At 39.8% G+C, this 26437-nt stretch overlaps 1 protein-coding gene across 1 annotated transcript in view; it reads right to left on the bottom strand.

Annotated features, from left to right (window-relative positions):
• svila (supervillin a) overlaps positions 1 to 26437 on the bottom strand; it is a 118680-nt gene that overhangs the window by 86630 nt on the left and 5613 nt on the right. The window contains exon 2 of the mRNA XM_059326713.1: positions 22756 to 22826. The gene's annotated coding sequence lies outside the window, so the exon portion shown is untranslated. The remainder of the gene's footprint in view (positions 1 to 22755; positions 22827 to 26437) is intronic.

Genomic DNA, 26437 nt, shown 5'->3' with positions numbered 1-26437 from the left:
AGCTCCAAGAGGTGTGCCTCAAGGCCTATCACGGAGCTTAAATTTGGCCCTGGGCATCAGCTATACCCAAGTTAGACCAATGGAAGGATTAGGGTGGTCCCCTTATCCAAAAACTTAATTCACAATGGAGAACCAACACAAAATCCACTTACAGAATTTCCTAAACTGACATGTATCATCAATCTGTGATGTTCAATGTCATCTTACATTTCCTATAATGACTTTCAAACCTAAAGAAGTCTTTATGATTCCATGGTGCTGAAACCAAACCTGATATTTGCTAATATAATTTGATTTCTGCCATTAAACTTCATGTTACTGTGGTAAAAACATTTGAAGTCACAATGTCTACTTCTTTCCAGTTATCCATGGGAACATAAAAATGCACCAAACAACAAAAACAGAACCACCAAACAGATACAATGCCAAAAAATAGTGTTCACTCTGACCTTTTAGGACACTTCCCTGGCCCTGAATAAGTAAGAAACCAAATACTAACAGTGAGTGGGCTGCACACTTCCCATACCCATAATTGCACTCATGATTAATATGTAATTATATAAATCGATATAGCACCATCTGTTGCTCAATGATGATGAGACCCCTGAGGCCTGTGATGCACCTGAAATTCTAAACACACGTCTACACTCTCTGATTCAAACGGAGCCCTGGGGAAAAATATAAACCCGAGTCAGTACGCTCACTTACAGAGTCTTCAGCTGTTAAATAAACACACATGTGTGTGCTTCAATGTGTTACACACAGCACATCTGTTCAGGAGAGAGAGCTTCAGCACCAGAAATCTCCATCGATCCTTCTTGCCAGGGAATCTGTTTCCATCCCTAAATGCAGCGGACACCTTCCCAAGAACTGTCATCCTGCAGGACGGGAACATTTAAGGGGATGGAGAGACAGCAGTGGAAAGCTTGTGTCTGTCATTTCCCTCCAGAGTCGACATAGTGTGAGGTGAGCCAGCAGAGCAGAGGCTGCCATTGGTGAAGAGAACCAAATGGAGCTGCAGTGATCGGGGCCTGGCAGGATACACCTATTTCCAGAGTAAGAGCTGAGAACTCAATGAACTATGAGCTTCGTCAGGCAGGTCTGCCATGTTTGAATTCAAAATGTTATCAATGGCATAGGCAATTCTCCATGGTTGATTAGTTCAGAACATGCAATTAGCCAGGAATACTGGAATAAAGGGACCTTTCGCAATTGGCAACAGCTAAGCAACTATAAACTAGGCATGACCAGGTGGTGGACTGGTCCACATTTTGCTCTAGTAAGAGCGATACTGTGCATTTAAAGAGTATGGAAGCTGGTGTCTCCATTTTAGCCTTTCAGACAATTATTAGCATGTCTGGTTAACTAGCTTGCTAACTACAGCAAAACGAGTATTACCCCCAAAGTCAAAGGGCTATGATGATGATACTGATGATCCCTGCTTTTTAATAATCTTGCGAGAGTTTAACCATGTCTTTCCAGCTGGCTTTCTGGGCCCCCTTACAACAAACATTCGGTCATCAGTAAAAAACCTTGGGGTAATACTTGATGACAGGTTGAAATTTGATCGTATGGTTAGCTCGGTCGTAAAAAACAGCCTTTATCAGTTAAGGATTTTATCAATAGTAAAAGGGTACCTGCCACGTAGCGATCTGGAGACTGTAATCCATGCTTTCATTAATACGAGACTGGATTACTGTAATTCACTGTATGTTGGCCTGGACCACCCACTGGACCTGCAGCTGGTACAAAATGCAGCTGCCCGTCTCCTTACTGGCACACGCAAATGTGACCACATATCACCGTCCTAGCTTCGCTGCACTGGCTCCCGGTTGCTTTTAGAATAGATTTTAAATTGTTATTGTTTGTTTTTAAAGCTATTAATGGCCTAGCCAGTATTTGACCGAGCTCCTTCAAATCCACGCCCCTGTCAGAACACTGAGATCCTCCAATCAGCTGCTACTGGCCACCCTAAAACTAGACTCAAAACCAAAGGTGACCGTGCCTTTGTGGCAGCGGCCTCAAGGCTCTGGAAGAACCTGCCCTGGCACATCCGATCGGCAGGATCTTTTGAGGGTTTTAAATCCTCCCTAAAAACACACTTTTTCTTGAGTTATATTTGGCAGGCCGTCTGACATTGAATATATACACTCTCTCAAATTTCGCTCACAAATTTGTTTAAATCTGTCTTAGTGAGCACACCAGATACCGACTGGTTTCTTTAGAGAAAGGCCTTTTGTGTACATAGAAAAAGTCTTAGATCTTTGATTTCAGCTCGTGAAAGAATGGAGCAAAAACGTTGTAAAGCATTAAGTGGTTAAATTTTACTTCTTTAGCGGCTGGCCTATTTGCTAGCTAGTTAGCTAGCTTGCCAATTCCACCATGCTTTCATGCTACTCTGATTACAGAAAATTAGTTCAATAGTGAGCTGGTGGCCAGCAGCAGAGTCCAAAATTCCCTTTCCACCGCTGTTAGACACCATGATTTCTCCACAAATTTTTTGAATTTTCCTTGGATATCTTTTTCAGCATATGATCATCCAAACCAAACCATGAAGAGTCCTCCTTTCCAGAGTTACATCCTAATCAACGTTTGTATGGACTGCTCATGAGTTGATCTACAAAAATGTGTTGACAGATCGTCAACACACAGCTGACTGTGCAGAGATAGTCTGTTTTCTCTCACTCTGCCCTTCTCTTCCAGCTACTTTTCATCTACTACAACCAATCCAAAGGTCAAGCCAGACTCCATGCAAAATAGAGACAATTCTAATGGAAGGTCCAAAAACAAGTCATCATGAAACACATCTGGTTTGGCTTGGTTTGTTGAAAGTCTTGAGATTTTAGCATTGGTAAGGACAACACGATACATGACCAATGATGAGGGATTCCGGATAGAAAAACACTAATTAGTGCAGAAGCATATGCAGTCTCAAATGAAAGTGATGAAGTCTTTTAGTAAGTTTTGTCTTTTAATATCTTTTTTGGGTGTTTAAATGTCACAAAATCATAATTGGTTGCAGTCCAACACATCTTAGCCACAGCAGCTTGTGTCAGGGATCAAGTCTAAGGTCTACGCCAAGGGCAGAGACCCCAGCTCAAAGTCCTCTGTGCTATTTGTGGCTCATCATAAATCACCACTAATTAGATTTTAAACTGTGGCTGGTGGGTTTAAAATAAAGAAAAAGCTACCATGGAGGTGTAAATATGCACTTAAGACCCTCCACGTCAGACCACGAGGACTAAGCCTCCTGCAAGACTTTAGGTGCTACATTAAGCTTGGAGAGGGTCCATGTGGGTCTGTAGACTGAGACACTTTAGCCTCATATGACAGAGGCAGACTGATGGATGAGGATCATCTTACAGTAGACAGGAAAGTCATAAAACTAACTGTAAAACTTGTTTAGTGACACCACGATTGTGGTCATAACTCCTAATCATTTCTGTCAATCATTCATTGGTTACACCTACACAGTCACCGATTTCTCTGTTTATTCAGGATCACTTTAAATTGAATATATTTGGCTGTGGGAGGTTGATCTGCAGGGCTGAAATGACCTGCAAGTGTAAGATACACTGCACACTGTTGCCCAAAGGCCCAGAAACCAGCCAGTACTTCTATGCTTACATACTACTCTGTGTAGCGTGTCAGTATGTGGTAATTTGCTTTAAAGCTGCTCTGATCAAAATTGCACAGAACTAAAGAGTAGACGCACTATAAACTGTATACACAACGCTGACTCCACAAAAGTCTAATCAGAAACAGAATCAGTGTATATAATATCTTTTAGTATTACAGATCTTGTGTTTTTTACTGTATTCAACTAAAGGTAGGCCGAAATGGTTTTTAAAATCATGCATTTGTTTATATTACGTTTTTCACAGTGTCCAAAATGTATTTTGGAGTCACGAAGTGGACAAAGCCATCATGATATCACCTCCTGGTTTCAGGACTGCCAGTCTGAAGCCTTGAGTTGTGCATTCTGTACTGTGAACCTACTGTACATCAAAATAAACCAAAAGATACATCACATGCACAACTACATCACATGCAGGCGGAGGTTTACAGGATGTGAAGTCTACTATAGAGCAAACTTACCAGAGACACAAGTTAAAATAGTTTAAAAGTTTTGGATTTTTCATTAGTTTTAGTTTTAATTTCATTTGTGAATTTTTGTTTTCAAATTCAGTTAGTTTTAATTCGTTATTTTAGAGTGAGTTTGCTAGTTTACGTTTAGTTTTTAGTTTTTGGAAATGCTGAGTTTTGGTTTAGTTTTTATTTGTTTTAGTGTTAGTTTAAGTTTGTTTTTTAATGGGCTATGTGTTGGGTGCGAGATTCAAAGAGGTCATAATACATTTTGCCTTTATTTCATTTGGTTTAGCCATCTCAGCCACAATAAGGTTATTAACTCTTACAGTTCCAGGTGTTTTAAATGTTGGTTGGAGTGTAAACATCCCAGTCTCAGTAAACATATTCACCATGTGTTCCTGCATGTTCACTAACCAGCAGATATTTAGTGGGAGCTAAATAAATACATTTCATATCAACCAAAAAGGCTTATGCAGTGATTCCCTACATGTATTCTGCAGCCACTGCTGGATTTTCAGCCCAGCCGCAAAAAAAAAAAAAAATGTGATTTGTAATATCATGGTTGAATTGAAGACTCTTTCACTTGCACACAGTGAAAACACAACATCCAAAGTTTATAGAGTGTTGCGCTGGCGACACTTTTACCATAATAACTAAACGATTTGCGCTATCAGGAAAATTCCAATGTTTTCTGAAAGCTGAGAAGTTGCTCTTTACAGCCAACATGGTTTCATTACTGTACTGGAAGCCCACAAAGCAGGAATACACACACTCAGTGGTGGAGAAATAGAAACACTGGATTATGTATGAAAAAAGTTGACAAAGATGAAAACGAAGGACATTTTCAATATAATTTTAGTTAGTTTTAGTTAGTTTTGTAACCATACAATACAGTTTCAGTTAGTTATAATTTATTTAAAAACTCTCGTCTTTATTTTTATTTCAGTTAACAAAAATGTTTTTTCAATTCTAGTTTTCGTTAGTTTTCGTTAACTATAATAACCTTGTGACACACTGTGTATGTCCAGCTATGGAGACAGGACAGTAAACACAAAAAGTCTTAGGTCAGTCTAAGCTCCATTTAACTGGTCCACCCTGTGTTTGGTCCACCCTGGCTGTTGACAAGGGGATGTCCAGGCTAAAATAAGGCTTTGAGCAGCAGTATGAGACATGTTTAGTCGTGGTGCTTCTGTCAGTGAGACATTAATCCGCACACAGGATCAGCAGTTTGTCTCTGTTGTCTGTGAAGGCTGCTTCTGCTGTAGGTCTTTCTCTCACTAATGTGTCCTTTGACAGAGCAGCTCCTGGTAAACTGACAGGAACAAACTCTCCATCTTGACAGGTGAATAAGCCATCAGAGGCCTGAGCACAACTCCCCAAAAGGAAAATTAAACACTGACTGAATGATTACCTGGACCCAGACACAACACAGATATATCAGTACTCTGACACATGACCACAGTGCACTTCCTCTCAACCCCAGTAAGAGATCAGTTTGCTCTGGATCTGAGCCCGTTAAATCACAGCGTCAGTGACATCACGACCAACAGCTGAGGAAAGTGACGGTGACAGTCAAACCACTGTCAGTGTGTAACGCTAGAAAGTCACAACATCGCCGCTCTGCCTCGCCTCCTCCCAGGCCGGAAATCAGATCAGACATCATCCAATTAAGTGGTAGTGTGAAACTAGGGCTTGTGTATATTTAGAGCGGAAGGTAAAAATAAACCTGTCGCTCAGGGCATCATGATTTAATGATGCATGCAACAGAACATGCAGAAATCTTGAGTTATTACAAACACAGACAGCTGAATTACACGCTCTTTTAGTTTCCTGACAATCATTAACAGGCTTTACGTTTTCACACATAAAAGGGATAGTTCAGATTCTTTGAAGTGGGTTTGTATGAGGTACTTACCCACAGTAACTGTATTTACATGATGGTCTCACATTCCCAGTTTGGAGAACCAGACACGCTCCAGTAGGGCTGGGCGATATATCGATATAAAAGATATATAGATATATTTTTAAATGTGATATGGAATTAGATCATATCGCATATATCGATATAATTCAATTTGTTTTCTTTTCTTTTATTATTTTGAAATGTTCGTTATTCTTTTCTCATATAAATATATTTATTTAAGAAAAAGATTGGCCTATTTTATTTCATAGGCTATTTCTATTTAAGATTTTTTATTTTATTTAAATGTGCACTTTATGCAGCTTTAATTTAAAAAAAAAAAGGTACTCCTGTTATACAGTATTTATGTTCACTTAATTAAACGGTTTCAATAAAACTACTTGTGACATGTCACATTTGGCTTTGACTGAACATTGCTCTGACTTTACGATAAAAATACCGGGATATATATTGTATATCTATACTCAGCCTAAATATATCGGGATATGACTTTTGGTCCATATCGCCCAGCCCTACACTCCAGGCAATAACATAAACAAAGACCCACCCTTAAAATGTTATACCAGTTCACGCTATATTTAGAATATGTCCACTGATTTTTGTTGCTATCTACAGCCGTTTCATTAGGCACTACTTTTTCTCAACCATAGAACTTCCATGTTCCTATGCATAAGCACACTTATATGCTTCACGCACTGCTGAAGATCTGAGGAGTTCTACAGTCGAGAAAATGTTTCATATAGATGAAATTGCTGTCGATAGCAACAAAAATCAGTGGAAATATTCTAAAACGGGTATCAAATTTTAAGGATGGGCCTTTATTTCGGTGGTTAAAATACGTTTTGTGTCAGTCCCTGTCTGCAGTAATATATTCATTTGTTTCCTGTATAGAGCGTGTCTAGTCTACTGTACTTCATACAACCCCAATTCAGAAACAGCAGAAAAAACAAGATTTTGGCCATATTGTCCAACCCTAACAATCCAATATATACATATATTCTAGGGCTGGGCGATATATCGATATAAAAAATATATCAATATTTTTAAATGTGATATGGAATTAGACCATATCACATATTGATATAGTTCAATTTTTTTTCTTTCTATACAAGTGCTGCCCTTACTAGGATTTGTCATATTTAGTTCTTTTGTAGTGTTCGTTATTCTTTTCTCATACAAATATATTTATTTCAGAAAAAGATTGGCTTTCGCAGGCTATTTTTATTTAAGACATTTTTTATTTAAATGTCACTTTATGGAGCATTGATTTTTTGTTAAAGTACTCCTGTTATATCGTATTTATGTTCACTTAAATTTGGCTTTGACTGAACATTTGCTCTCACTTTGTGATAAAAATATCGGGATATATATCGTATATTTGATATTCAGCCTTAACATATCAGAATATGACTTTTGGTCCATATCGCCGAGCCCTAATATATATATATCACGATATAGCATGTTTTCCGATAATTCAATAAATTAAGTCTGTAAAATAACCATGTTTATTTTTGTACACTCCAAATGAGCACAATAGGGCCTCCATGGTTCTGCCTAACTTTGCACTGTGTATTGATCAGACCATAAAGCATCTTAGAAATTATGTAACTCTTACCGACAATCAGTTTGGTCAGTGGTTCTTTGGCATCACAGTAGATACCATACGAAAAAATATATATCATTTACATTTTTATATCCTTTTGACAATGTATATCATCCCGTGCCAGCTCTAATTAGAGTTGATCATAGAGCTAAACACTGACATAAGTAATGATTAAAGACAGAGCTTGAATCAATGGAAAAACTTGTGTAAAATGTTTGGTGTGTGTTGCCCTGTTAGGCAGCACTCTATTTCTGTCGGTGTGGCCTGACAGAGTGAGAGCAGGTGCAGCACAATGAACAACTGTAGTCTCACCAGCCGGCCACTCGCCACTCAATGGATCACACATGGAGGAGTCCAGTAGCACCAAAATCTCATTTAGACCATTTATTTCCTCAAGTCGCATTTTCACAGATAAATACACTTCTGGAGGTATGGATAAAGAGTGAATGAGTCAACTTTCAGTTGAGAGATTGGAACAAGCCAAGCTCCATATTTTATCTGTATTTAAACATCTAATGAATTACTGACACAAGGGGAGTTTGCTGGTTAAAGCATAATCCAGCATGGATCTTAAAGTCTGATGGCACAGCTTAAACCCAGAACCCTGAAAACGCATAATTAAAAACAAAGCTAAACCACTTCTTCTTAACATAGGGAATCTACCTGCATTGGCATCAACCCTAAAACTATAATCTAATTGATAGGACTACAAAAAGCAACTTGAAGCTCAGTGTTTCACCACCAAAGTCCTTCAACAAGAGTGTGGAACAACTAATATTGTAGTCAGTCATCAGATGAAAGCCACATACCTCCTTAAAGCACGGTGTCTTCTCAGAGAGCCATTGAGTCTTAGAGCTGAAGTGTTTCAGGTGGTGACACTTATAAAGTAGCTAAAAGTCTTTCCTGTTTTGTTCTTTGCTGGTTCCACAGTCCCTGAGAAGGTCAGAGCTCTGGAGGCTTGTGGGACAGGACTACTGGGACATAAAGATAGACTGGTCCACCGGCCCTGCCAGCTAACACCCACCACCACCCCCCACCCACTTTCTATCTACAACCCTCCTTTAGGGGCGCATGTGTTGTTGCTAGATCCACAGCAGGCTTGGAGCAGAGGGGTGGGTGGGTGGGTGCATGCGTGGGTGATAAATTTAGAACGGTGCTTTCCCACTCCATCAGCGCCAGGCCAGATCAATCAAACGACGAAAGTGACAAGGGGCGTCGTGAGGCCGATCAACCTGGGGGCAAGTGGGAAGCCAAGATGAGGGAAGATGGCCCTAAAATCCTGTTCAAGTCAAAAGCCATAGATGATGGGATTACTTCCACAAAAAGCCACTGTAAAATACCCACATAGTAGCACTGGTGGTCATTGAACTCACAGTCCAAGTTCTACAGCACAGAGAACCAGCTTCATTTATGTATTTATTTTAAAAATTGGTCCCAATTCAACTGATTGGCTGACAAAGCGCTCTAAAGTTCTGAAATAATTTGTCTTTTATCAAAAAGTTTGTCAATTAGAGATGTGATAACTGGTTCTATAAGGAAAGTTATTTGTTCATTACAGCATAAAAATGCCTCAATAAACTTGTTTATTATCTGTATTCCATAATATAATGAAATTAATACTTGGAAATCAGACTACAGAGCAAATCCTAAAGAAAGGTGGGGCAGTCGGGGGTACTTGTGACCTTAAATAAATAAGGTTACTACATGGTGGTCTAGTGGTTAGCATTCTTGCCGGGTCGCCGGTTCGACTCCGGCCTGCGGCTCTTCTGTGTGGAGTTTGCCCGTTCTCCCCGTGTCAGCGTGGGTTCTCACCGGGTACTCTGGCTTCCTCCCACAGTTGAATTGGTGACTAACCGTACTTGTGAATGAGAGCGTGAGTGGTTGTCTGTCTCCATGTGTCAGCCCTATGATAGTCTGGCAACCTGTCCAGGGTGTACCCCACCTCTCACCCAATGTCAGCTGGGACAGGCTTCAGGGTACTGATAAACGGAGAAGGATAATGAATGAATGAATGAATGAATGAATGAATGAATGAATAGGTGACAATGAGTTGCACACCTATATTAGGCATAACATACAATACAAAATGCCATACTATACCTAAATGTTAAAAAGTGGATTACATACAATGTCAGCTTACCCAAAACATAAGAGTACCCCAGATATTCTGACTTTTACTTCCAAGTATTGGCCAAGTTTTAATAAACTGGATCCTGAATTTCCCAGAATGCAAGTCAATAGGCATCTTAAAAGGCCCTGACACACTGAACCAACAACAAAGAACTAGTGGCAACAAAGGCCAACTGTTGTGTCATCTTAAGTTGCCTGTGTCTGGACAATACACCTTGGACTGCAATAAACAGTTTTTTTAACCAACTGTATATGAATTGAAATGATCAGATGAGATGAACATTAAAAATGAGAAGACCAAATTAAGGATGCACGTTAAGGTTTTGATAGCACTCATTCCCTCTGGGGTCACATCAGCTGTCAGGCCAAAAATCCCCCCAAAACACCCTAACTGGCCACTTCCAATCAAGCTGTTTACAAATAACAGACCGTGCATAAAACCTGATGCTTGATATACAACACAATGATAATCTCCACCAAGGAGGTCATGTTTCGGTTAGGTTTGCCTTTTTTGCCACATGATTTCAGAAAAACTACTGACCAACATTTCATGAAACCGTGGATCCAATTACTGGGCAAATACAAATTAGTTTTCACTGTTAACACTGCAGCGAGACTCTACTTCCCCTGCCCCCTCAACCTTCCACAGACACCTGCTGACTGACTACGTTATCGCTTTTTGTCATTCCAGCGAGCTGAGACGGGGACTGATTAGGTACTGGACAAAGGCGGGTCTCAGGCTAGCACACTCAAACTCCCACATATACACAGATATGCATACACCCCCACCCCCAACCCATTTTTCCTCCTTTCCTTTCCTCATGTTGTGCTGTATTTATTTTCTTTCATCTCTATCTTCCTGTCCTGTTTACCTCTGTCATATTGTATGTGTGTTTTATACGTTTCGGACGGGTTGATGGCAAATTTCGATGTACTAGTACTTGTTACTCAAGTGCAATGACAATAAAGTCTTCTGATTCTGATTCTGAGGATAGGGCTTCTGCACTTGGTAGAGGTCTGGGAGTTCTAAGAGTGCCCTTCTAGCTGTGAAAATGTTCGAGTCAGTTCTAACATTTGCTATGATCTACTGGTTAGGACGTCTTACTCTGAAAACCATAAACCTTCTAGGAAAAACTGAACAGTAAAGTCACTGATCTAAATTTAAATGATCTGTCTTGTGTCAAGTCAGGGGCACCAAGACAGTCCAGGTCATCTCACTGGAATCCCAACACATCATGTCCCAATGTTGACTTTACTCAACCAGAGTTGCAATAGCATGATGTCTTTTATTCCATCAGTCCATTAACAGCTGGTGACTACAAACAGGAAGTAACACCAAAGATTTGTAGAAACACTAGAGCATCATAGTATAAAGCTAAACGGTGGCTAAGTCTGAGGACATGCAGGGAGTATTTCTTTCTCAGTGACAAACTAAACAACTCATCGCCAAACAAAGTCCATTAGTTCTAAAAAAGTGACATGAAGACACTTAAACAGTCATTTCAGTGAGTAGACAAGCATCTCATTCATTATGCTGATTACACATTTGAGGTTCAAAAGCACTGCGGAGGACAACACCGGACAGCCGGAGAGGAAGGAAGGGAATGAAAAACACACACACATACACGCACAGACCCAAAGATAAGGACAGGGCTCTGTTTCAGCTGGCCACTGAACAAAGGACACACTGGGCAAAGGAGAGGACACTGGGACAGGGCCAGTCAGAGGGAAAACATAGAGGACAAGGCAGAGAATTCTCATTTAAGTAGCCTATTAAAGTCTAAGGGCTACAGAAGCATTAGAACTGGCATAAACTCACTATGATTTGGGACAAACACTGACTTCCACTGTGGTTTTGAGCTCCACAGCAAAGAGCACCATCTAGTGTTGACAACACGGTACAACCACAATATCCACTCTGGTGTTGGTGGCTCCTGGTTTGCTTTGTTGGCTTTTCAAGTCCTAAAGCCACCTAATTCTTCAAGATATCACACCAGCTGGTTTGTTTATGGCTGTGTGAATAGGTAAAGCTTAAAAATAATTTATTTCAGCTGGTTGAAGAAGCAGGTCTGGGCACAGAGCCAAGCTGTGAGGCTCTTCAGGAGGGCCTTTGTACTTTGAATAAGCTTTTGAAAGCGACGGGGTTCAGCCATTCCCTGGCTAATTAGCAGTGGAGAAACATTAGTTCTTCCAAAGCCAGCAGAGAATTGTCAGAGCAAATGTGATTTCAATTTAGCCCCTTGTTAGGCAAGAGCTGAATGTTGATTGCTAACATGCCCCGACCACACTGAACTGTCAGCACAACAGAGAAAAAATGAGGGCAAAAGAACCTCGCCTCCTGTTTTTCCATAAACAGTTGCAGATAGACCACAACAATGTCTTGGGATGCTGAAACTCTGGAAATATGTGTACTATTAAAGCCTCTACACTCCTTAACTGCCTTGCTTTGATGAGGGTCAGCCATGCAGGCAAACTCACACTCAGCAGCTTTGGTTAAAAGGAATATTCTGTAGAACATGCAGAGACACCGTGAACCATGCTGCCCTTAAACCTTCCAGCAGCATCAACCACCAGCGCCAATTACACAGAGACACAATAAAAGTCTGTTAAAGTGTTGTGAAAAGAAATAACAGATGGGAAAGAGAACACCACAAGAACAGGTTGGAAAGGAAAAAAAACACCAAAGTATTTGCTTATTTAAAATGAACACGTCTCATGCAGGGCTCAATCTGCTCCTGTGTATATGCATTGGTGAGTCTAACTTTTAAAATGACATGCACCAAACTTTTTACCTGCATCAAAAAATGTTTCACTGCACTATCTGTTGTATATGTCACTTCTTTGCACTTCTGCCACAACTGGATTCAGCAAAAAGAAATTCAACGTTGACTGCATAAACATTTTCTTTTTTATTCTAATTAGAAATAAGTAATGGGAAAGTCAGCTTAAAATATATTTTAAATGTAAGGTAAAACTTGGCAAATATTCAACATTGTTAGCCAGAAAGCTAATTTTACAGTCTTGAAAATCTGAAAGGGCTCCTACATTTGAAATGTGGTTGAGAGAGCTGGGAATGCATTACACTTGGAGAAAATCAGATACATCATATCTGCTAAAGATGATATCTTTTTTTAAATTTCTGGCAACCTTTTCTCGATGTAATGTCTAAAAACTGAATTAGTGCTATTCTGTTGCTGTGCCATTTATTTTATACCTGGTTGTGTCATGTCCAAAAAACCTGTACGGTCCTGTGTAGCACCACCAACTATTTCTAATTTGTATATATATATATATATTATATATATATTTATATTTTTTTATTTATTTTTTTCTGTTATGAAAACAATAAAAATAAATACACAAAAACTATTTCAAATCCTACATGGATTGCAAGATTGCATGGGAAAAAAATCATTAATTTAGCTTGTGTTTCAAAATGAGGACGTTTTATAGTAGGATGAGCAAAAATCTATTGCGCTTCTCAGCAAACCTAATATGGATTTCTTAAAATCACAATAGGGCTAACTAGATGTGATGTGTTATCAATTACTGCTGTTATGCGAGTCTCTATATCCTGTGTGCATAAAAATCCAAAGGCAGTATTTCATTTCCCAATATTGTTGTTAACATTTTAATCGAGCATGATATACGACTAGATTTGGGGAATTCCAGGATGAATAGCAACAGTGGATTCATGGGTTTAAAAACAAAGATATATGATCAAAAGGCAGACTTTAGGAGAAAGAAAAGGAGTCTCTTTCTGCATAATATTTATACAAAAGTAACCTTCATGGCACTCAAGCGTGTTGGAGCACCAATTGAGTTTAAATATAAAGTCTTTATTAGTTACACTGCTTATTAATACAACATTGATTCTGAAGAAGTTGGGACGCTATGAAAAAGTGTAAATTTATACACTCATTCTGAATTGAATGCATTTATATGGTGTATGGAATCAGGGTGGTAAAACACATAAAATAATTGCTTATTCTTTTTAAAGAAGGCTGTTTACCTACAAAGGTCTTATTCAGGGTTCAAAGCAGCAGAATAAACAGTACAGCGCTGTTATTCTGCAACCTTGAATTTGTGAGTGGCTTCCAATACAGCCCCTCTATAAAAGTGAAATAAGCAAGCTTGTTCTGTTAATCACATCTTTAGTGGACTAGCAATTGGCACCCAAAAAGTAAAAAAACATTTCACTCCCATTAGTACCCAAACAAACAATTCAACTAAGCTGTGCTCTCAAAGACGGCATGGCAAGCATCCAGATGTGCCACAGTGGTTTTGATTAAAGCCTCTTCCTCTTACTAAACACTGCAAAGTCCTTTTCCCACCTCTGATGCAGGGCACATAAGGTCCACACACCAGACAAAAGGAACATTTACCCTGGGGGACCTTTAGTGCAAAATTTCAAAGTGTCATTCTGTCGCCACAAATAGTAACAGTAAGAGCAGATAAGAGCTTCAGAGAGGGCAGATAAAGAGGTTAGTGGGTGAAAGAAGGAAGGAAAAGAAATAGGGAGGAACGGAGGGTGCATGGATGTGATAAAAGCACCAGAAATTGAGAGAATGAAGAGAGAGAGAAAAGGATAAGACAATAAAAGGTATCATTTTTCAAAAAGAGAAGCTCTGTTAATATTGCGAGCACCTTATCTTGACAGCACCCATTGATGACAACACCAGAGGGGCAGCCTTCTCTCCCCAGTTCACCTCTAACATCCTACATGTCTACTCAACGGCAAGAAAATTGCTTGGACACAAACCCGACCCCCCTTTTTGCCAACAGGCTTTCAAAGCACACTGATGAGCGGATTCATCCACCAGAGATAAAGGACGCCAATCAATCATACTGTTGAAATAAGACAAAATGGGAATAGCCGAGGCTGAGATGGAGAGATTAGATGATGGACCAAAAGGAGAAAGTGAAGATGTCTGTACCTTTCATGGTTCCTGTGCTCCCCGTCGTTATTCGTAGAATAGATAATCGTCAGTAAAAGTCAGTATCCACAGTCAGATCGCTGGAGAAACGGCAGGAATGAAGAAAGAGATAGCAACGACATAGTAGAGGAGAGGAGGACAGAGAAAGACTGAGGCTGCCAGAGGGCAGGACTGGAAGGACTAGGAGTCACATGACCAGACTTGAAGTGACTGGCGGCTCACCAGGAACCACGGCCCACAAAACCACAGGCTGGGTTTGGCGGTGACACTGGTGTTGGCCCGTTAAGGCAGCGACAGGCACAGTTAGAGAGTCAGCCTGGCATCTGGGGATGGGTCACCGGGACCGGGGCCAAGCATTCATCACTGGGAGAGACATACACCTGGAGTGTGTCTAACAGCGCTAACGGACACGATGACAGCGATGAATAGAAATGGGAATTTGTCCTAATGAGCTAAAGCGGAGGGGGGCTGGATGGAGTCACCCAGCAGAGATAGGAGGGGGAGGAGTTCCTTTTAATTCCCTCCAGCGGCCCTGATGACTCAAACAGAGCGACAGTAAACCAGAAAAAGCAACAGCTAAAAATCAGAGGGAACAACTTTCCCACATGGCTGAAGACCAACGGCCATAACTGACAAACACAGACAAACATTAGTCTAGTTCCTGCAGGAGATAAGAGGCTGCTGCATCACTCCCTCTGACAGTTTGAGAGATAGTTTTCCTCCAGGTCAGAGGTTAAACAGACTCCACTGGTGCTGGGCTATACATCATACTTCAAGGCTGACTAAAAGCCACTGAAGGAAATATATATCTCTTGACTATCTGACATGTGTGCTGCATGATAAAGATGATATGATCCTTCATTGAATATTGGATCCTTTTATGTTATACATTGTATGAATATTTCAACCATATTTTCATGAGGATTTACATCGGACTGGAACATGTGGGGTGCTTAACTGTCATTTATTTTTGTATCTATATAATTTCTGAATCATCTGTCGGTATGCTGTGAAAATCAATAAATATATTGGGTTTTTTTTTTAAAAAGGCAATTTATTTAAAAATGCCTGCAAGCAATGTACATTTGCTATCCAAAGAATGCAATATTTTAGGCAACAAAGCTCAGCAATGTACTGTTGTACACTGTGAAACACGTTGCTAAACAAGTAACAGTAAACAACAGTTTAACTTTTTTTTACTTTAATGATGGCAAGTCTTTTGACCATTTTAAAATAAAAAACAATTTACATTAAATTTAAAGTTTTACTGTAAAGAAACAGAAAGTAGCCTTAATTTTACATTCGGAAATATGATGTGTATTTTTTGTATTTTCCCATAGAATTCACTGTAACTTAACTTTTAAGACCATTAAGCAATTGAATAATACTGTAACAAAATATATAATGTCCCATTATATTAATTGACGGATTGCAACCATTTTATGATTAATATTTGAAATAAAATTAACTTCCCCTCAATGTAAAAAATAAAAAATAAGAAAAAAATGAAAAATAATACAGTACATTTTTGGAAAATAACTTCTATTATTCTAGCCACTTTAAATGCTCACCTACATAAATTAAGAGTTAAGTGCAAACTAGGGAGGGAGCTCTGAATACCATTTTTGGGCCTTAAAGGTTTAGTGAGAATTACTGGCTATGATGTAAGCTTTAGTTAGGAGGAAGCTCCCCGCAGCATTCAAATACGAATTTGGATGTTGATTAGATTACCATGGCAATGGTCCACAATTCGAAGCATTCAGATCAGCTAGTTTGAATATTTTCACAGCTTTACAGATTGAAGCTGTTATCAATGCTCTCTTCAAAACTACCAGACAAAAACAGTAGTTGTTTACCAATGTTACCTAACAGAACACAGAAGTTTGTGGTCTACAGCTGCCTCGATTGGCTAGTTTGTTTGTGGAATTGTGTAACTTTGGTGAATTCAAACTGTAGACAGAGTGAAAAGTTATTAAGTTATTTTGGGTCACCCCTTAAACTTTTAAAACACAATTTTAGTAGTTAACGACATCCTGAAAACCTAATTTCCCTGCAAGTTTTTAAAGACCATCTCTCTTTTTTGTGTGTGAAATCCCTTTATCAATCATGTCAAAGATAAAATTGTGCTGCCTGTAATTTAAATTATCTAACTTAATGCCTATTGCTTAACTTAACTTCAGCTCTGCGGTGTGAATATTTGCACCTCTACTTGTGACTGCTGCCTGGATATGTTTTTTTTTTTGTGTGTGTTTGCTCATTCTGTGTTGTTTTTTTATGTCTTTTTGTTTCTTTTGGGTTTTTTTGCTTTTTTGGTTTTGTTTTGTTTTGTTTGGGGCGGGGTGATGTGGGGAGGGTTGAGGGTTTTTCTTTTTGCTGTCATACATTTCATATTCATGCCTTTGTTGTTTGCACTGGTTGTCATTGAGTATATCAACAATGTACTGTTTTGAAAACAACAATAAACAAATTATAAAAAATTTAAAAAACTATCTCTCTTAACATTCTGGTTGCTATTGCTGGCAGTCAGAAGCTGTGGTCTTGATTGGTTCCCACAGTTTAAACTATACTACTTCTCACCAAGCATTAGAGCATTTCAGACAAGTGATTATTGTGCTGGGAAACATGCAAAACAAGCCGTTTATCGTCTCAGTAGAACTAAGCCCACCAACGGTCCCAAGCAGAGAAAGGCCCGGGGTAAGCCAGTCATGGAGGGAGGGAGTGAATGATGCAGGAACATGAAAAAAATGGCCAAAGACTGGTTAGTAACCATTTAGAGCAGTGGTTCTCAAATGGGGGTACTTGTACCTCTAAGGGTACATGAAGGCACTCCAGGGGGTACGTGAGATTTTAAAATATACATTCAAAAAGTAGCATCCATGCAAAAACCCTTTAAAAATAATTATTTAATAAATATTTTAGGAAAATATAAGTATAAGTTCATAAAATGAATTTTATATTCAGTAGGCTATTCAATTTAATTCTCCTAAAAACCCAGAGTGTCCCCCATACCAGGATGGTTGGACCCAACCTGTCATATGCCACCTGGCATCACCTGTCAATCACTTGAAAACTCAAAGATGGAGTCGTGGTTGAAGCGTAGCAGTTATAGTTTTAAATGGTTATATGCTCACTGTTTTTACTACATTAGTTTGAATCACTACATTTTAGTGATGAGAAATATTTGCAATAAATTTAGCCATGGATTTTAACATTTAAAATGTTTGAAATTGTTTTTTTTTTCAAATGTTTGAATTTTGTATGTGTTTATCAGCTCCAAAGTTTCATAAATCAGACACTGATGGCACAGCGCTCTGTTTTTAAGTCTTTTTTTTTTTTCAACCAAAAATGCTTTGCCCTGGTTCGGGGGTACTTGGCTTAAAAATATTTCACAGGGGGTACATTACTGAAAAAAGGTTGAGAACCACTGATTTAGAGAAACACAATACAGGGGTTTTTCATAAGTTTGACATACATTTGAAATACTAGTTGTGTACTCCTCCTGCACATGGCAGCATTACGTGGCTGTGAGTGTGTACACATGTGCTCCTACCGTCCAAGGCATTCCCTATGAATACTTGCCTATAAAAGGCTCTTAGCTGCAGCATGGCATCAGACCAGAGACAATGACGAGCAGCACCAGGTGTAGGTGTGTGTTCATGGACGTCTGTCAACCCAACAGTCACCCAGAGGCACTTCACCATGACTCCACTTTAACTCATCGCCCACCTCTGATCGGTGCTGACTGGATCATGAGGGGGGATAAAGAGCACCTGGAACCACCTGATAACGCCATGACCTCACTGGCTCGGCTGCATCAGGGTCTGTTATTGGAATTATACAAGGTCAAACAGATATTTTTGCTGCATGATTAAATCCATGTGGAGTGTTAGGTGGGTGGGGTTTCCCTTTCAAGCGCAAGACTAATAGCATCAGGCTGTCAATCAGATGTGACTAAGCAAACTGAATTTCAAATATTTGCACTGAAACAACAGGCACGACCTATGTGCAACCTCTATGTGATTCAGCCTTGCTGTCACTGTGAGTATCCTGTTACAGCATGAATCATGTCCATCTCATTCTGAGAGCTTCATCAGGAGCCAGCTAGGAATCTTTCACTGATGCATACAAATCAGGACGTAAGGAAAACACACGTCAGTGTTGGATTGATGGGTAACTGTTGACAAGTGTAAGGTAATAAAAAGGTAAAGTAGAAACACAGCACACATGTGATTGTAATTTATAGAAGGAGCATTGTGGGTGGATTTGTTGATGTATAGAGTCTTAGGGGGCGGAGTGAATTACAGTTTGGGCAAATAGCAGATGTTGCTCTGCTCATATGTGCACAGAGTTGAGATTTAAATCACGATTGTTGTGTTTATCATTGTGCTCTGCGTTTCGTTACTGGCTTTGGAAATCGTACACATCATTGTACTCAGTATGCCACGGCTGAAATGCTGTCTTTGTATGTTCGCAGGCTCTCATTGGTTAGTTTTTATCTATAAATGTATTCTTGGGCTGCTCCCCTCATACCTGTGTACATACATGTGTCGAAACAAAACTAAACATGGTATAGGTTCGCAAATCATTGTACAGATGTTGGTACCAAGAGTGAGAACTGAATTAGGTAAGAAAGCTTTTAGTTACGCCCCTTTATCATGGAACAATTTGCAAAAGGAATTGAAATTGTCTGAATTGATCACAATCGGTGAATTTAAATAGATTCTAAAGGATAAAGAAATAATTTCTCTTGGTCAGTGTGACTGCTCCTTATAAGTCTCTACTGAGGCTCCTTCACTGTTGTTGTGATGACTGTATCTGTATTTATTTGTATTTAATAGTTTATGTTAACTGTGTTTAATGTTGTAACTTTTTTTATGCTGCTTTCTTGGCCAGGTCTCTCTTGGAAAATAGATTTTTTTTTTATCTCAACAAGACTTTTACTCTGTTATATATATATATATATATATATATATATATATCTTTCCGTCTCCGTCTCATTTTTGTAGTTTTGATCATGATTTCATATCAGTTATAATAATATTTTTTAAGATGTCAGACAGTAGAGGAGGACTGTTTACCGGAATGTAAGAGTCAATCATACTGAAACTGGAAAAGAGGTAGGGACAAAAATAGGATTGCCAGTTGAAATGACACCCTTGCTATCATCTGGGAACACTGCTAAAATCTGACTAAAAGAAAGAAAATATCACATACATAAGTTAATCTTTGAGTCCAAATAGCCATTTTTGCCAAAATTAAAGATATTCCCTCAAGGTGTTCCTGAGATATCACAGTGACATTGACCTTTGACCTCAAAAATATAAAATTCCTCCTCTTAGTGTGACAATATCAGAGTTAGTGAAGTAGGAATAAACGTGTTGGTGAGTGGATCAAAGTCCATCAGGGTCTCTGCTAAAGCACTCAGGGCTCTCCACCACTCACTTACACAATTAGACCACTCAGTGTGTGTGTGTGTGTGTGTGTGTGTGTGTGTGTGTACTTGGCAGCACTCTGCCTATTGTGTCAACACAACAGCTGCTGAGGTCTAATCTTTCTAGCATCTAGAAAGACACACAGCGCACACACACCCTTCGGAAAGTTTGTCCATCCGTGCCAGTGAGGGTGTTGGATTATTAATATTATAGTGTGTTATCAGTGTGAACTGCCCTCATCATCACTTCTGTTCTGGGACACCTGATGCACGCACACATTGGTCAAAAAGTTGCATCAATGCTCATATTTCCCCACACCAAACTAACACAACCCCATCCACGATGTAAGCAGCAGGATGAGCTAACGCGCTATAAATTTTAACAGGCTAATGTGATTTACATCATCCAGGTATCCATGTAGACAGGAAAGAATGTCAGCTCTGCAGTGGGAGGGGTGGTGTGTGTGTGTGCCGAGGCTCAGGGTAAGGTGGGAGAGAAGAAACTGACGGGCCAGTGGCCAACAATAAAACAAACAGGCTGCTGGGTCCAGTTCCTCCAGGTTGTTAAAGACTACCAGACCTTTAACAAACAGGGAGGGAAATATGGATGCCTTCTGGCAGGAGGTTCCTCACTATGAACTCAGCTCCCCTCATGTGAGGAACTACAAACTACTGACGGGGGCCTTCAGGGGAAACACTGATATATGGCTACCATGCTGAGAGGACGGGCCTTCATTAAAGGAGTAGTTTGGCATTTTGAGAAAATGTTTATTTGCTTTCTCGTTGAGAGTTGAATAAGAACACTGACATCACTCATGTCCGTACATTAATTAGGGAGTTAGAGCGAAGAGATCTTAGTTTAGCTTAGCTCAGCATAAAGACTGGAAGAAGGGGGAAACTGCTAGCTCGGCTGTGGGAGTACTGGAGCTGGAACTATTTCTGTCAGTGACGTGCTGGCATCTCTGCTGGTTGCCTAGTAACATTTGGATTTGTTAATATGATGAGCATCACATACACACACACACACACAAACACACACACACATGTAATTCAAAACTTTAGACAGAGTCAGACTGTGTCAACTGTCAATGCTAAGCTAAGCTAATTAACTCCAACTTGTGGTGGGGGCGTACTAAGCAGCTGACCGGGATGTGACATACTACTCGACGCCACAACAACATGCGCCAAAAGCCAGCAAAGCAGTGTTGCCAACTTAGCGACTTTGTTGCTATAATTAGCAACTTTCCGGCTCTTCCTAATGAGCTGCGGGGGCCGGCGACTCGTTAAGAGGAGTACGAACGATTTGAAGTGGCCCAGTCCTCCTGCAGCAGTCTCTCCAAGCTGCAGAGCCAGAGGGGAAGTGAACCCCTTAGCGTCCAGTCTGCAAATTGCTAGTAGGTTAACAGTTAGCTCTGTAGCAGTACAGTGTGTATGTGCTGCTGCTACAGGAGGTGTTCACTTAGCGATCTCTGTTTGTTTAAAACAAGCACCGGACACTGTGCACAGTTAGCGATGCAGGTTAATTCACCATCACTATGATCAGCGGAGATGCTGTGCATAATTAGCCATGCTGCTTTGTTTATGATCAGCTGCTGACATTGTGCACAGTTAGTGACATCGGCCACAGTTGCGTCTCCCATGGCTAATCCGTCGCATATGTGATCACCATGTATGTGAAAATGCCTGGCTAAGAAGTCATCCAATGATGTACATTTGAGTTCGTCTTTCACCACCATAGGGCACTATATTGTAATGCCTAGATGTGAGATTTTCATTAATTCTCACTTTCTCACCTAAATCTTAGGATGATGTGTGTGTCCAAAAATGCCACAATGTTCCTTTAAAGACAACTAAGATGGTATTTTGAACATCTTACTTCCATAATTTGCATTTGGCAGCCATATTGAACAAATAAAATATAGAAAAATAATCTTTGTAGTACTACCAACTATAATTGAAAAAGGTCATTAAATGTTTGTGTAAGCAGGTTAAAACTATGCTATAGTGATTCCTGGCTATGGTACGAAAAAACCAAATGTGGAATCTATGTGGATAAAACTATTTTTAAAAGATTTTATGATCTGAGGTTCTTTTATTATATCATAAAAATATATGACCCCTACTAAAAATACTAAAAGTAGAATGGAGCCGTAACTTTAAGTAAACATTTGCAAAAGTAATACTATCAAAACCACAGTAAGAAGTCCAAGAGTACTAAAAAATAACTAATGTAAAATCAAAAAACTATAATATCTATAAACGCGAAAGACGCACACTAAACAAGAAGCCGTTACCATGGCGAGGAGTGTAAAGTTTGGCATTGTCTACACAGTCAGGGTCTGTTGTTGATTCACCTCATCATAGCAACACATGATGTCATTGACAAATGGTTAGCACTGACTAGTGGAAGTGAAGCAGCGAAACACAGGGAGACCTTGTGAGGGTCAGCTCACGTCTGGCTGACCCCAGGACAGGAAGAGACTGATACCCCCCTGTGATCGATGAGCCACGCTGCTCAGTAATGGACACTGTGTCCTCTTGGCTGAAGGACATGTGTCTTTCCGTCCCATAAAAACAGTCAAAAAGCCAAAGACAAGAATGTGTTTTTATGAGAGAAACAAATGGACTCAGCTGATGTACTTACAAGATGACCATTGAGACAAAAGAGTTCCACTTTCTTCCTCCAGTGTCCGTGTCCCTGAACGCCACCTGGTCCTGAAAACAAATGATTGACTCAGTCACCACAGTGTGTCAGGGATTTCAGTTTAATATTAAAGAGATTGACTTTTTTTCCAATGAGCACACAGGGCAGAGAAATCCAAATTCAGACCAGGAGCCTCAAATATTTTTTTAAAGGACTCGTTAACCAGTTCAAATAAAAACCAATCAAGTCAATAACCACTTCTGATTATTTTTCACATCAAAAAACATGAATATGAATCAGGCGGCAACCTCCAGGTCTGAGCAGGGAGGCAAACCAGGAAGTGTATTCTACCAAAAATTCCAGCAGGGGGTGCTGACGGCAGCTGCAGAAACATTTGGCTCATTTCAATACAAAATTAGAAAACTTCTCACTTGATTTATTACCTCAGTACTTTTTTTTTAGGACAACACTATGGTCTCAATTGCTATTAAAACAAATCTGACAATTTGATGTTAATAGTGTAAATAATGGCCCTATTAAGAAGAAAATTGAAGATAATCTTCAGACGCCAACCTACTGACCCCCATCACCAGAACCCAGCACTTCACCGTTGGCGACAGAGCCTCCACCACTGCTGCCCCAACCCTCTGGACCTCCCTCCCTACTCACATCCGCAATTCAGACTCACTCCACGCCTTCAAAAATCAACTCAAAACCACCTTTTCAAAATACGTAGCTTACAAGAGCTGAACTCATGTCTCATCTCGGTTTAGTTTTTGTTTTTTTCTGTGTGTCTAAATTCTGTTGTGATGTTAAGCAACTTGGAGCACCTTTTAAAAAGCGCTATAAAAATCAAATGTATTATTTATTATTATTCTAAAGAATCTTATGATTTGGGGCGTGGCTACCTTTGATTGACAGGTTGGATCTTTGTATTATTTTTGCACCTTGGTTGGGTGTATTTCGCTGGATTGGGGAAAAAAAGTGTTTTGATTTTATCTATACACAGTTTTGAAAAGACTAGGGCACATTTTTTAAATGAGTTACATGTCTTACATGAGACAGTTCAAAAATAAATATTTTTTCGCTTATCTTTCGTGCTTTTTATCAGTCTAGATTGTTTTGGTGTGTTGGGGTTTGAGATATTGCCTTTTCTCAAATATAATGGAACTGGATGACACTTGGCTTGTGGTGCTCAAAGCACAAAAAAATATATATTTGAAAAACTCAACAGCAATGTCTCTTTCCAGAAATCATGACCCTGTTACCACAAGCCGAGAGCCAAATACTTCCATAACATCTGAGAAAAGGCAGACATCTGTATAGCGGTAATTTCCAGTGCTCGGCAACTTGGGCCTATTTTCATTCCAGCTCAAAAAAGTGAGATATACATTTATTAAAAGGGCCGACTGATTTTTGAGAGTGAAGCCGTTACGGAGTTTAGAGGGGGAAATTCATCGATAACCGATGTAGTGGTCAACTCATAAAAAATAAAAGAACAACAAGCACTATTTCTAAATCATGCCAAGCTACATTTTCTGCATTATATGTGTTGAATGTTTTCATACCAGCACATTGGACAGCATATGAACAGACACCAGCAGGCCAATAATATCAGTCAACTGATATACTGTATCTGTCGGGCTATATATATTGTATTGGATGCTATATTGGTAAACCAGTATCCTTCTCAAAAATCCCATATCGGTCAGGCCCTAATTATTAGAATTTGTTGGTGTGAATTGATAAGAGCTGTGACTCAGTGATTACTTCACCAAATGTTGACATAAGAGCATGTCTTTCTAAACTCCAGCCTGAACTCTGAACAAATCCCTGTTGCGGTTTCTTCTAACTGCCGATAGAGGCTGAGAAAATATCCCTAATCAGTTAAAACTGATTTTTGCCTTCATTAGACCGTTTTAAAGAAGCGAACCCAACAAGGTTGAAGCTTTATAACGAACATTCTGCATCAGATATTGATTCAGATCAGAACTCTGGACTGAGTCTCACAGATGCTCCTAAAATAGCAGTTTGGGGGATCTTAATGAAGGGAGCTCGACGGTTACGCAAGGGCCTGTTTTCACAAATTAGCGATCTGGAACACAATATGGGTCCAGATCCACAAGGTCACACAGAAACTAAAAAGCATGCCGTTCCAGGCCAACAGGCTTTATATCTTCATGTTCAGAGGGACCGCAGTGCAAAAAAACATGAGATTTAGGAGATTTTTCTTGTTTTGTTAAACAATACTGTGTTTAACTATAAAGCAACTCTTCCCCACAAAATTTTCTTGAGATTGATTTACTGGCAGAGAACAAAAGAGGCGGGGTTGTTTTGAGGATTATAGACCTATAAATCATTCCTGTTTTGCATGTTTTCCCTTTGATGTCATAGCAACCAAGCCCACCCAAACCAAGCATCCAACACACATCAGCTAATCAGAAAACACTGATGGACAAAAACCACAAGCACAACATACTTCCACAGACTGTGTTACAGGTGGAAGTGTGTTTCACCACCAGCACTGAGCCATGTCTCCTGAGCATCTGCTTCCAATAGCTCCCCAGCCTCCACCCTCCCTCCTCGTCTAAGGGGGTCTGTGGGAGGCGGCGGACCCATCGGACCCATCTGAAGCCCGAGCCCAAGCTCTCCGGACCGGGGCCCCCAAAACAATGATGTAACACCCAACAGGCTTATGTAACTAACCTCTGCTTGCAGTTTCTGACTGAAACATGGAAGGTGGAGACCCTGGGAACACGCACAAGAAAACTGGACTATGATTCAGAGCATTTACTCAGGACACAGTTGCAGACACACATTCAGTGACACAGTGGATAGGTTGAATTAAAGGGTTGGTATAAACAGAACATTTCCACGTACAACTAGTTCTAGCTAGCCTTGTAGACTTATCTAGGTTTTTAAGACAAGTCCACTATTTTTGGACTTGACTGGGAAGCATCACCAACATCATTGTAAGTCACATTGTGCGAAACCATAACAAAATCTGATGTATCAGCTGATATTAGCTTAGTAGAGATATGTTCATATCAGCTTGTCTATTGATAAATAATTCATCACAATAAAGAAATGCCAAGATGTGTTTAAGGTCAGAGAAAGTGATACCGTACATAGCTTATTTACCAGAGAGCGTGAACGATTATTTTTCTCCTATACAATCTGACTTCTTTTGCATAACCTGCAAAACACAAGATTCACTCCGAGTCATTTCTGTAACATACTTCTAAAATGCTAATGTTTAAAAATACAAACTGACCCAAATCCCAGTAGATCAGCAGTTTGTGAAATAGCCCGTCTGGCACCAATAACCATGCCACGTTTAAAGTCACTTAAGTCCCCATTCTGATGCTCGCTTTAAACTTCAGCAGTTCCTCTTCACCATGTCGACATGCCTAAAGGCATTGAGTTGTTGCCATGTGATTGTTTATGCTTGTGATAAACAAGCAGTTGAACAGGTGTACATAATAAATTGGCCAGTGTATATCCCACAGGTGATGGGTCTCTGAAATGGAGAAGTTACTTCCTGCGGATATGTGGAGGATTTAACATACATGTGGATTAAGAGTCTTCAGAGCCAATCCGCACATCTTTACAGCAAGTACCAGGGGCCCAGGGGCCTAACATAGTCTGGTGCAGCCAGTTTGTTAGCTTGTGGTGGTTCATT

This window comes from Centropristis striata, chromosome 23 (genome assembly GCF_030273125.1).
Source record: "Centropristis striata isolate RG_2023a ecotype Rhode Island chromosome 23, C.striata_1.0, whole genome shotgun sequence".
Classification (NCBI taxonomy): Eukaryota; Metazoa; Chordata; class Actinopteri; order Perciformes; family Serranidae; genus Centropristis; species Centropristis striata.
Note: the sequence above shows the minus strand (reverse complement) of the source record. Positions and strands in the feature narration are given on the sequence as shown.